This window comes from Colossoma macropomum, unplaced genomic scaffold (genome assembly GCF_904425465.1).
Source record: "Colossoma macropomum unplaced genomic scaffold, Colossoma_macropomum, whole genome shotgun sequence".
In the NCBI taxonomy this organism is placed as follows: domain Eukaryota; kingdom Metazoa; phylum Chordata; class Actinopteri; order Characiformes; family Serrasalmidae; genus Colossoma; species Colossoma macropomum.
In genome coordinates this window covers 1,009,532-1,020,580 of record NW_023494797.1, presented here as the reverse complement: position 1 = coordinate 1,020,580, position 11,049 = coordinate 1,009,532, and positions in this window count along the sequence as shown.

Here is an 11,049-nt window from a genome sequence, read left to right as displayed (position 1 = left end):
CTAAAAATGTGCTTAAAATCTATGTTTGTGCGGCGTTCATAACTTATAACGACGAACGTGTTTCACTGCTTTAGAGTTCACTTTGAGACGAGGCTGTGAGACTCCGAAGGGTCACAGACTGAAGACACTCTGCCTCATTTAACACACCTGATGCAGCTCATGCTGAAGGCCTCCAGGAGTTGGAGGTGATGCGTTAAAAGAGAAAAAGAGAAAAACATTCTCTGCCCTCCTGAGTTTGAGCGGCTCTACAGGAGGAGCGCAGGTTTCAGCACCAACAGCGTGGACAGCGCTCACCAGCACCGCGCTCAGCAGCTTTTTTCAGCGATTAAGTGAAAGAAGGAGGAAAGACGAAAAGAAAGAAAAAAAATGAGTGAAAACAAGCAAGAAAGAAAAGGCGAAAGAGATAAAGAATGAGTGAAATCAAGAAAGAGAAAATATGATAAAAACAAAAAGCGAGCTGATAAACAAGCAAATAAACAGGCATATACTTCTATTTAGAACCATGATTTCTATATAGAACCATTTCATTCGTAAATCGTTCTTTGCATGGTGAAAAGTTTCTTAAGATTGGTGGAGAGTATAATATTATATAATATTTTCGAAAATGGTTCTATATAGTACCAAAAAGGATTCTTCTATTATTGCAGGCTTGACATCGTAACAATAAAAGAACCCTTTCGTGCTAAATAGAACCATTTTCAAAAGGGTTCTATATAGAACCATACACAACACATTCTTCAACAATCTAAAGCACTATTTCACCATGCAAAGAAGCATGAAATGGATATATGGGATTCATGGTTCTAAATAGAACCATTGCCTTTACTAAAGAACCCTTGAAGAACCATCTTTATAAGTGTGCAGGGTAGAGCAGGCCGTAACAGGAGCTGAGGATGAAGGTGATGAAACTCCATCACCTGCTGTAATTCATGCTGAGCTGTGCGCGCACACAAAACTGCCACTTCATCTCACGCGCCTGCAGCGGTTCTCATAGCAACCGGACACGAGACGGACAGGCCTCGCGCTCACAGAGAGCAAGTGACACCTGGTGTGTACATGAAAGCCGCACATGTGTGTGTGTGTGTGTGTGTGTGTGTGTGTGTGTGTGGCACCAGCCTGCAGCGCGGAGTTCAACTCAAACAGAATATTCTAACATATCATTCAGAGCTATATTTAATAGTTTCATTTCTTTTTTGTTCAGTGCTCCACAGCACGTTAACAGTGTTGCTTATCCTAAACATTTCAGTCATCATTTCAGACAGGTCATATCTTCACTTCAAAAGGAATGTTTCACCCCCAAAAATAAATATACCTTAAACCCTAAACATAGTCACTCAGCCAAGATATGCTTGGTGTCTCCATGTTTTGTACTATAATCAAATGTAGCTAAAAGTAATTGAAGTCATCTAAATCCATTTGGGTGAAATCTCCATACATAAATTAGCCCCAAGCTGTCTTCAGACATCAAACATGTCTTGGCCAGTCGCCTACATGTGGGGAAAACTGTGCAAACTTATTTTTCGGTGAACCATCCCTTTAATTCCTTCTGGGAGCATTGAAGGAAAATGCTACCAGCATTAAACTGCTACCAGAAAATGCTATTAGCATTACAATTATAGGTAGGACAGGCTAATAGCCTAAATCACTTTATCAAGGCAAAGTAGTATTATTAAGCTAAGTCTGTGTAATACATTTGAAGTAAGGCCGATTTAACATTAAAAATACATAAATACATGTAAAATAAAACACATAATACTATCATTTAATATGTTTTATATTTGTCATGTTATGTAGCATTCTATAGCGCAGTGTGTCATCCCTGAGCCTTATCAGTTTGACAGAATTCACAATTTTATTTTAATGTTTATGTTTATGTCCCTTACTACAATACCCAGCATGCATTACACAACTAGATCACAGAACTATTGAAAATCCACCCATGGAAATAAAGAAATCCTGACTGCTAGCATTGCCACTCATATAGAGGCCAATGAATACAGATGTCATTTCCTAGTAGTAGCCTTAGTTATCCAACTTCCATCTGCACTCACAAACTAGCAGGAAAAAAGAACATCAAGTTTCCATCCCAGAAGCAGAATAGTTCCTTAAAAGGTTCCTCCAACCTTCAAGATCATCATCATCAAAAGAGAGTTGTTCTTGTCTTTAAACTGAAAAATCTTGCTGTAAGAAATTTTGACAGTGGCCATCTAAGGGCTCTTATGTGGGCCCACACTTCAATTGGTCACTCTCATAACTACATAATGTACAGATTAGTTTCATAATAGTTATTAAGTAGTTCATATCAGTTAATGAATAATAAGTCTTATATTTAATATCTGCATATAAGCCTGCTCAGACTGAGTTACTGACCCCCAATCTTATATTCTGTATATATATTCTTATAATATGTATATATAATCTTATATTTGTGCTCTGCCTACAAATGCAGTCTTTTGTTACAAATAAAGGGCTTGAATGAACCTTCCTTTCATACCTGATTTGTAGCCCAAGTTTCTTACTAAATAAGTAGACTAGCATGTGGATCTACATGACTACTAAATCAAAGATTACAGCAAAATTATGGAAAGCAGATCAGAAAGTAAGTTGCATTTGAATATGCACACGCAGCTCTAGTGAATCAGTACATAGGAAGCACTGCAGTAAGAGTGCTGATGAACATCAAGTTCAAGCTCATATTGTATAGATTAATGGAATAAAACTTTCACCATCATTTAATGGATTTAGTGGACATTTGGCATCAGCTAACTAACTCTTCACAAACATATTGTTTTCTTGTTAAAAGGTATAAAGTGAAGTAAGGTTATGATGGTTATGACACTAAATTTAGCTGAGGTAACAATTAGCATTTGTCTGTTTATGATTTTAGATTGACTGCCTTTTGGTGTAAACTTGAAGCCACATGTGATCTTTAATGAAGTGTTTGTGGGGTTTAATATAGTAAAGTGTCATTAGTTTGTTTACTAGCTAAGTTAGCAGCGTTCACTAAAGAGCCACCTACAAGGTTATATGCTAGTAGCTGAGAGAAATATGTCAGTAAGATAACTAAGTTGTCTTCTATCTCTCTGTGGCTGGCCAGAAGATCCATTTCTAAACTGTACATGGGCTTAAAATGGCTTGAAAATTTGATATAACTCAAATGAACAGACACTCAAGCCACACACCAGGTAGGAAAAGGGAAGGAAAAAAGAAGTAGCATATCCAGCTCATTACTCCAGTTTTTATTTTGGAATTTGTATGGATTCACACCATCAATATGGTTAATTTTATCCATATTCTGTTGATTAGTGTCCCTGTGGTGTTGGTTACAGTATACACCCTTCTTATTTGACTCATTTTCAGGCATGACAAGGCTGAAAAAAACACAATAAACAGCTTACAACAACTAACCCTGTCAATATGCAGAACAATCTCATAATGCAGTGCAATATGATGTTGATTCACAGGCCTACTGCCAGCTTGGACAAATGTTACAGAATGCTGGTAAAAATCGCATTCTGTGTAATGAGAAACTGTAGCATACTTTGTTTAGAGTTGCTACATAATGTCCAGTTTTGACAGTGACAAATTTGTCATCATGCTAATGCTAATTCTATTTCTATTCTATGCTATTCTTTGTTAAAATCTACATCTGTTCTACCCTAACAGTGTTACTTTTCAACTGTAAGCAAAATAAATTATAAAAAATAATGATGTACTCTAAAATCAGGTATTTTTGCAAAATCTGAACTTTTGTGTTCTATAAAGCTTGTCCAACAGCTTAACAATAAAAGAATGTTGTTGTGGGTGGAGCATGAAATGGTCGATTTGGTGTACTACCTTCTTGTATGGACCATTGTCACAAGCACTCATCCAACTCATACGAGCAATAACTGCACTTATTCTGATTGATCCAGCAAGTGATACGATTAGGTCACGTGTTGTGACAGAGGAAGAGAGACAGGAGCTGTGTTCAAGTCTTCACTGCTGTTGTGATGCTGCCTTTTATCATCATCACTGCAAGAGGGATGACAGGGACCATTTCCATGAGTAGCCTCAAGACATCACATTTGTGTGTCACAACAAGCCGACACTGCACAAACCAGGCCCGAATTAAAGAGAAATGTCACCACAAAACAACACGATGTATTTTTCATATCTCTTTTTCTGACATGATTCCTTATGCAAGTGCTATTTTGGGCTTGTATACTGAGAAACTAAAACTTGTGATGTCACTTGGTGTTACAGTTAGGCTGGCACATATGGGAAATTAATAGTAAGACTGGGTTCTATGGCAGGAGTAGATATAGTATTCTTAACTCAAGTGTTCTTTGCAATGTTCCAATTTGCCATGACATGGTGATTTTATAGGAATATTTTGACAATCTTGCAGTTGTATCTTGCTGTCGATTACAACAGACAATAATTCCATCATGCTTCCCTGTACCTAGAAATGAATAAAAATCATGTGGACTCAGCCTTTGGGCAGTTGCTGAATTCACTGAATAAACATTTGAAACATGACGCTACATAACACAAATTTTAAGCTATAACCATTGCACTCTAACAGGGGTGCAAATTTGGTTTGACAAGTTGAGGGGGACCAATAGTGAGAGGCTATAGCCTACATACAGTGCTAGCACCTAGAAGTGCTAGCACTTTTTCCTTACTGATACCAATATTGAAACCTATTTAACATTTTCTGCTGATATGGGCCCAATATTAATACCCATCAATACTGATATGTCATCTTTACTGCATAAAAGTTGCAGACTTCTTACATAAAATTAGGTAAGCAAAGCATGGCGAGTTATCATACGCAAATGATATCGGCTTATATCGACATTAAAACACTAAAACAAACATTATTATTAACAGGAAAAACATATATAGATGCTTTGTAGTGTGGATAAAAATAATCATGTAATGTTGATACAATTAAAAGGTAGTAAGCTCAGCTATTAGGCTACCTGCTTCACTAAGCACTGCTGCATACTGACAGACTCTTGTAAAGACAGCTCAATATAAATGGTGTGGAAGAATTTGTAGAAAATATTGTCAATAATATAAGCTATGTACTTTATACAACAACCATCCTGCTACCTTACAAAAATTAGTGATGTAAAAAGATTGGGAGGGGTTTGTCCCCTCCGTCTCCTCCCCATTAATTTACACCAAAGCTCTCTAACTATACAGGTCATAAGATGAGACAGACCTGAGAGAATGTGTTACTGAAGCTGTTCTTATGAAGTTTAACTTAACTTTCAAACACTGGAGCAACTTCAGACAAAACAAAAGTCTTCTGGAAATCATGCATGATCAGACAGAAATCAGTAAAAACTCCTGTTGCATCACTACACTGGTAACATGCCACAAATTATTCCACCTAGAAAACTTGCTCAGAAAGACCAAATTGTAATGATTAACAATGAAATTTACAAAGAATTCAATCAATGCACCTGTCCACTGGCTTTAATTGTGACTGTTTTGAATCAACGGTCCTTTTCTAAGTAGGACACTTTGGAATTATTGCCCATGCTAATCAACTGTAACAGATACGCCAGATAGAGATTATGATGAAAAAGATGGACTATTCCTTTAAAGTCTCTTTATATTATCTCAATGTGAGGAAACAAAAGCCTTATGCCAAACAGGACTACATGGTTCAATAAGATCACAGGAGGAAACAACAACAACAAAAAAAAAAAACCTTAAATGGTCCAGTTAGTTAGTGGTTAAGGTGGGGACATGAGCTGATTAGTTTACCTAATTGGTGGAACGTCAATCAATTAACTTCACCCCTCTGAGTGCTATGCAAACAAACAATACAGTATTAGCAATTACATCAATTACATCATGACCCAGTAGTCCAATTTGGTTACCTTTCCTTAATTGCTTGGCACTCATCTCCTGACGATCCTGAAACATACCAGCACATTAACTACTAGGCCAGTTGTCAAGCAGATGGACTATAAAATTTCCTTAAGATATTTCCTTTAGCAAGGGCGTGCTACAAGGCACTCATGTGGATCCTTTGTGGAATAACATTGCAGCTCTGACATTATATGCATGAGGGCCACAAGTGAATGCTTTTTCCACACTTTCCTTCATCTAAAAGACAGAGCAAGACAACTGTTGTCTTGTATTGTATATATCATATCAAAAACCTCACAACTCAATTAAATTTTTTCACTTTTTTCCTTTTTTTCAGCTGCCCTTTACATTGTGCGAACTTTTCATGTTGAATGGATGAATTGTAATGGTCTAAAATTACTTGGAATAAAATCTCATTCCATTAACACTTTAAAATTCCAGGCTTATTACATCCTAAAGCTTATGATTCAGTAACTACACGGACTACAGTGCAAACTACATGACTTCAATAAGACTGTTAGCCAGAATTTTTTTGTCAGAATAACTTCATTAGTCATGTATTCATATAGAAGTGTATAATAACAGTGTAACAACAGTTTGGACCCACTGACCTGTCCTGAGTTTTTTAAGCAGTTAATATACATTTTTTAAAATTAATATTTTTCCCTTCTCCTATAGTGTTATTTCATATTTTAGTAGAAAGGCTGATATTTCTTATGTTATTTTCTTACTTATTTTACGCTTTTTCAATTTATACAGTATTGATGGATTTTTTGAGAATTGCTCTTTGTAATTTCTTCATGGTTCATTGTAACAGCACAGTAACTCAGTGTTTTCAATAACAATTTTTAAATACTGATACAATAAATAAATAAATAAATAAATAAATAATAAGAAAAGATCAAAGGCAAAAGCAGCAAATGATGCATTTGGTTTCTGCATATTTCTAGGTATAAGTGCTTTATCATTCTGGAATGTTAGCCATAGACAGTTTAATAATTTCAGGCAAGTATAGGCAATTGCTTGTGTGGTAAAACTAGTAGAGTAACCCAGGATTTCTAGCAATGGCACTAAATGATGTTTAATACAGCATACTTTTTTCTACAGTCATTAAATTCTTTGTCTTTACCAGGAATCACACTTTGTATTTTGCTTGTAAATACATTAAACTTAAGGGACTGAAAGGAAGCTCCAACATGAAATGTTAATTTAATTAGTTTATATGAGAGCACCCGTGGTGGGTGAAACACAGTAAGGGTGGCACAAACAAAACAACAAGCTGTAAATATTTTATATTGTTCAATGTGCAAACATGCTATTGGTACACAGATGCCATTATTGCTCACTGTATCCTTTGATCATCCATAAAACAGCCACTGCAGCTTCTAGATAGCAGCGTTTAAAGAACTCCATTAGAGAACATTTTATTTCAAATAAAGTTAGTCTACTAGGCTGCTAAGAAAGTTGTTTTATAAGGTCATAATGCAATTAATTAGGCTACATTAGTCAGTCAGTGAGCCAAAGTAAACTGCTGGAGCAAGAACTGATTTGAAGTGGAATGAATCAAACAAATGGGTTAAAACCAAATACTGACATTAACTAGTTAGATGCATCTGTCATCATCTAGCTAATCTATGTGTGGGTAACTAGGAGGGTCAAGGAAAATTCCAAGTGGGCCATTATGGTTTTGGACTGGTCACTGTGAGCTAACAGCATATATAAATGCACACATATAAACAAAGAACACACATAACCACTGTAAGTGTCACAACCAAGTATATTTTTGTCGTAATTCAGGGCTTGTTAAATGGCAGTACCCTCTGCAAATGGTACAGCCATTAAAGGAATCTAATAAAGTGGATAAAGATTAGTTTGTGCAGAATTGATGCGGTGCTGTGAATGTGGGATGTTTAACACAACAGGCAGTGTTGTGTTGGTACAAAAAAGCAACACACAAGGATGGGAAGAACAAAAAGTCTGAAAAAGTGTCCACTCCAGCCCTGCTTCATACACAAGAGGACATGAACCAAAAGACATGCAACACACTACGCTGTTCTGTAAGACTGACTGAAATCTACCTGATAAAATTTGTATAAAAACACTGGCTCTTATTTATCAAAGTTGTACACATTCAAATCTGATCATAAAATGGTAAATGTCACCATCAGTTTCATCAATATCAACAATAAAATTAAATAACAATGATAGCAATAGTAATTAATTGAGTTAATTGAGTACATTGTTAACTTGTAATTTGTAAATGTGAATCGAAATTTACCTTGGATCAGAATTTGGCTTGGATCAGTATTAGCTTTATTGCTTTAGTTAAACAAAGTTGTTATCTTGAGATCACAAGATAATTAACTCGTTATCTCAAGTTAACAATCCAGAGGATTATAGCAACAACTCATGCCCTCTTCGGACTTCTGTAAATTTGTGATTAAAACATTGTCTACAGATACATTTAAAAGTACAGCAGGCCATCCTTTGCATTGCTTCGTTACAGCTTTTTAAGGCCTTGTGTAAAAGATAAGTATTGCTCAGCACCTAACATTGCTCTGACTAGCTCCAGTGATAGCTTTAGCATTAGTTCATCTGAAAGGGAAACTTCTGTCACTAAAACTTCCTCATAATTAGACATGCAAGCCTGCTACTTTAACATTCAGTGGCTACATAATTTCCCTAGTTTAAATAATGTATATATGGTTTCCAGAATCCATTTTTCTTTGCTTTAAGTTGGCCTACAAGCACATTAAATAAGTTCTCAAACATGCATGTCTGCACTGAACTAAAGGTTCTAAAGCCGTTTATTTTATAATGAAAAATGTTCAAATGTACTCCTCTGTGTGCTTCTAAGTTTTTCTTTGTGCTACTAAACTTTGTAGTCTGTTAGCACAAGTGCTACAGACTACCAGGTAGCCTGTACTGAAAACGCATGTAGCAACAATAACCGTCAGAAGAGAAACATATACCCCACATGTTTCTTGTATTTAGTATTTAAGGTCTACTTATGACATTTATGTGAGTTTATGTACCAAAATAGTCATAATTAATTTGTAAATGAACATGTTCCAACCTCTCTTTATGCCTTAAACATTTTTTGTTGTTGTTGTTCCTGTGTATTTAAGATTGATATATGTAATTGAGCTCTGTTCTGATTGGCTGCCTTGTTGTGTGCCTCATTCAAAAAACAGTCTGGGCTGAAACACTCTTCAAAACTTTAGCATAACTGAGTGGAGCCAAACTGCTGTAGGTTGAATAGATTTAAAAGTTTTGGATTAATCAATGTGGATGACTACACTCACAGGTTGAATGAGCAGATTTATGTACATTTTTTCTTGAGATCACAAAAAACAATGAATTAAAAATGGGCTGTTTTTGCAGTTTATTTTTCATATAGGGATTAGAAGGACTTAATTATAGACATTTTTACTAAGTAATTCAATTTAAAAAAAGCAAAATTAATTAATAAATACTATAATAATTAATAATAATAACAATCACAAATGACAGCTATTGTTGATATGTGTGTATATTTCAGAATAAGTTATTTAAAATAAACATGTACAGTATATCTAATTTGCATTTTCATTAAGCCCTTGGTGTATGGTGGCCCTAGACAACTGCCTAACTTTGCCTAGTGCAAAGACTGCCCCTGAGGGCAGGACAGGAAAAGAGAGATGAGCAGAGCAAAGGCTTGCTAACTGGTGTGCTTCCTTAAAGGCCCTGTATCATATCAGCTTTTTTTTTTTAAAAAAAAAGTAGCATATAAACATTGTTAAAGTTTCAAAATGTCCCATTCACTTTCCAGTCCATACAGTTTATATATAGACACCAACTTCCAAAAACAGCCCATTTTGAACGTACTCTTTTTGAAATGTCATATATAATAATAACAATTCATATGTATCCGCCTTTTTAGGCCAACAGTGATTCTGCTTCACCCATTCATGCTAAGGTTATGGTGAATGTTTTAATCTGGACTGCTTTTTCAATAAGGCACAATACAGGACAGCCAATCAAAAACAGAGGCCATTTACATATTAGCAGTCACAGTCACAAAGACAGCCTGCGTAATTCTAAGGGACGAACAGACAATTCTCATGTAAAAATTAATTACGGTACATAAACCTGCACAAACATCATAAGTGGACCTCAGGGATCACAGAATAAATGTAGAAAAAACTAATAGAAAGTTCACTGTGTGCCTATTGGCCACACAGCAAATATATCTTGTCTTATCAGCCTTCCTTGCCTCTTTCTAAAGAAAGCGATAGATTTTTGTAAGCCTAGGAAGCTTATGATAATTGTGCTGTAATTTCCTGTATAGGATTGGCCCATATGAGATTGTTCCAAACTGTTTAAGCCATGACTGACAGTGAGAACGTGGCACTTCTAATTTCTGTCCTTTCCAGGCGAGCGCCCAATCTGTTTCCATTAGCCAAACAGGTACAGGGTGCAATTAGAGCAGATAAAAACATGAGGCAGTAAGTGGCCTCGCTAATTTGGTACATTATTAAGATAATGTGTGTTTCGTGGCATTAGCAATCCGCAGGGGGACCAGATTCAACATAATCACCGCAAACAGCATTAACTCAGAGGACATTAAGAGCTGAGGAGTGACAAAACATGAACTACACACTGAGCCCTGCAATTTACCTCATCAGTCAATCTACTGTCAGCAGAGAGAGAGAGAGAGAGAGAGAGAGAATACTAAAATTAGAAACTTGGAAGACTATATATTGCACAGTTACAGTACTATGATGTACAATGCATTGATATACAGAAAATTTAAATACAGTCACTGGCCACTTTATAAGAAACATCTGCCTCGTAATTTCACTTTGCTGTTAGAGACTATATTCCATCTGTTGCTGCACAGTCTCTGTTAGCCATCCTAAAGCCCTTCATTAATGGTCAGTTTCTGACCACAGAACCGCTCTTGGTTAGATGTTTCTGGATGGTCTTTATGGACCCCCCTTCGTGCCCAGGGGAACAGTCAGGCTGGAAGAGGAGAGGGCCTTCCCCAAACTGTTGGGACAAAGGTGGAAGCATATAATTGTCTAAAATGTCTATGTAGCAAAATGTCTCTGCAGCTTTAACATTACCCTTCACTGGAACTAAGAGGCCTAGCCAAAATCCTGAAAATAGCCCCAGACCTTCTCCACCAAACTTTTC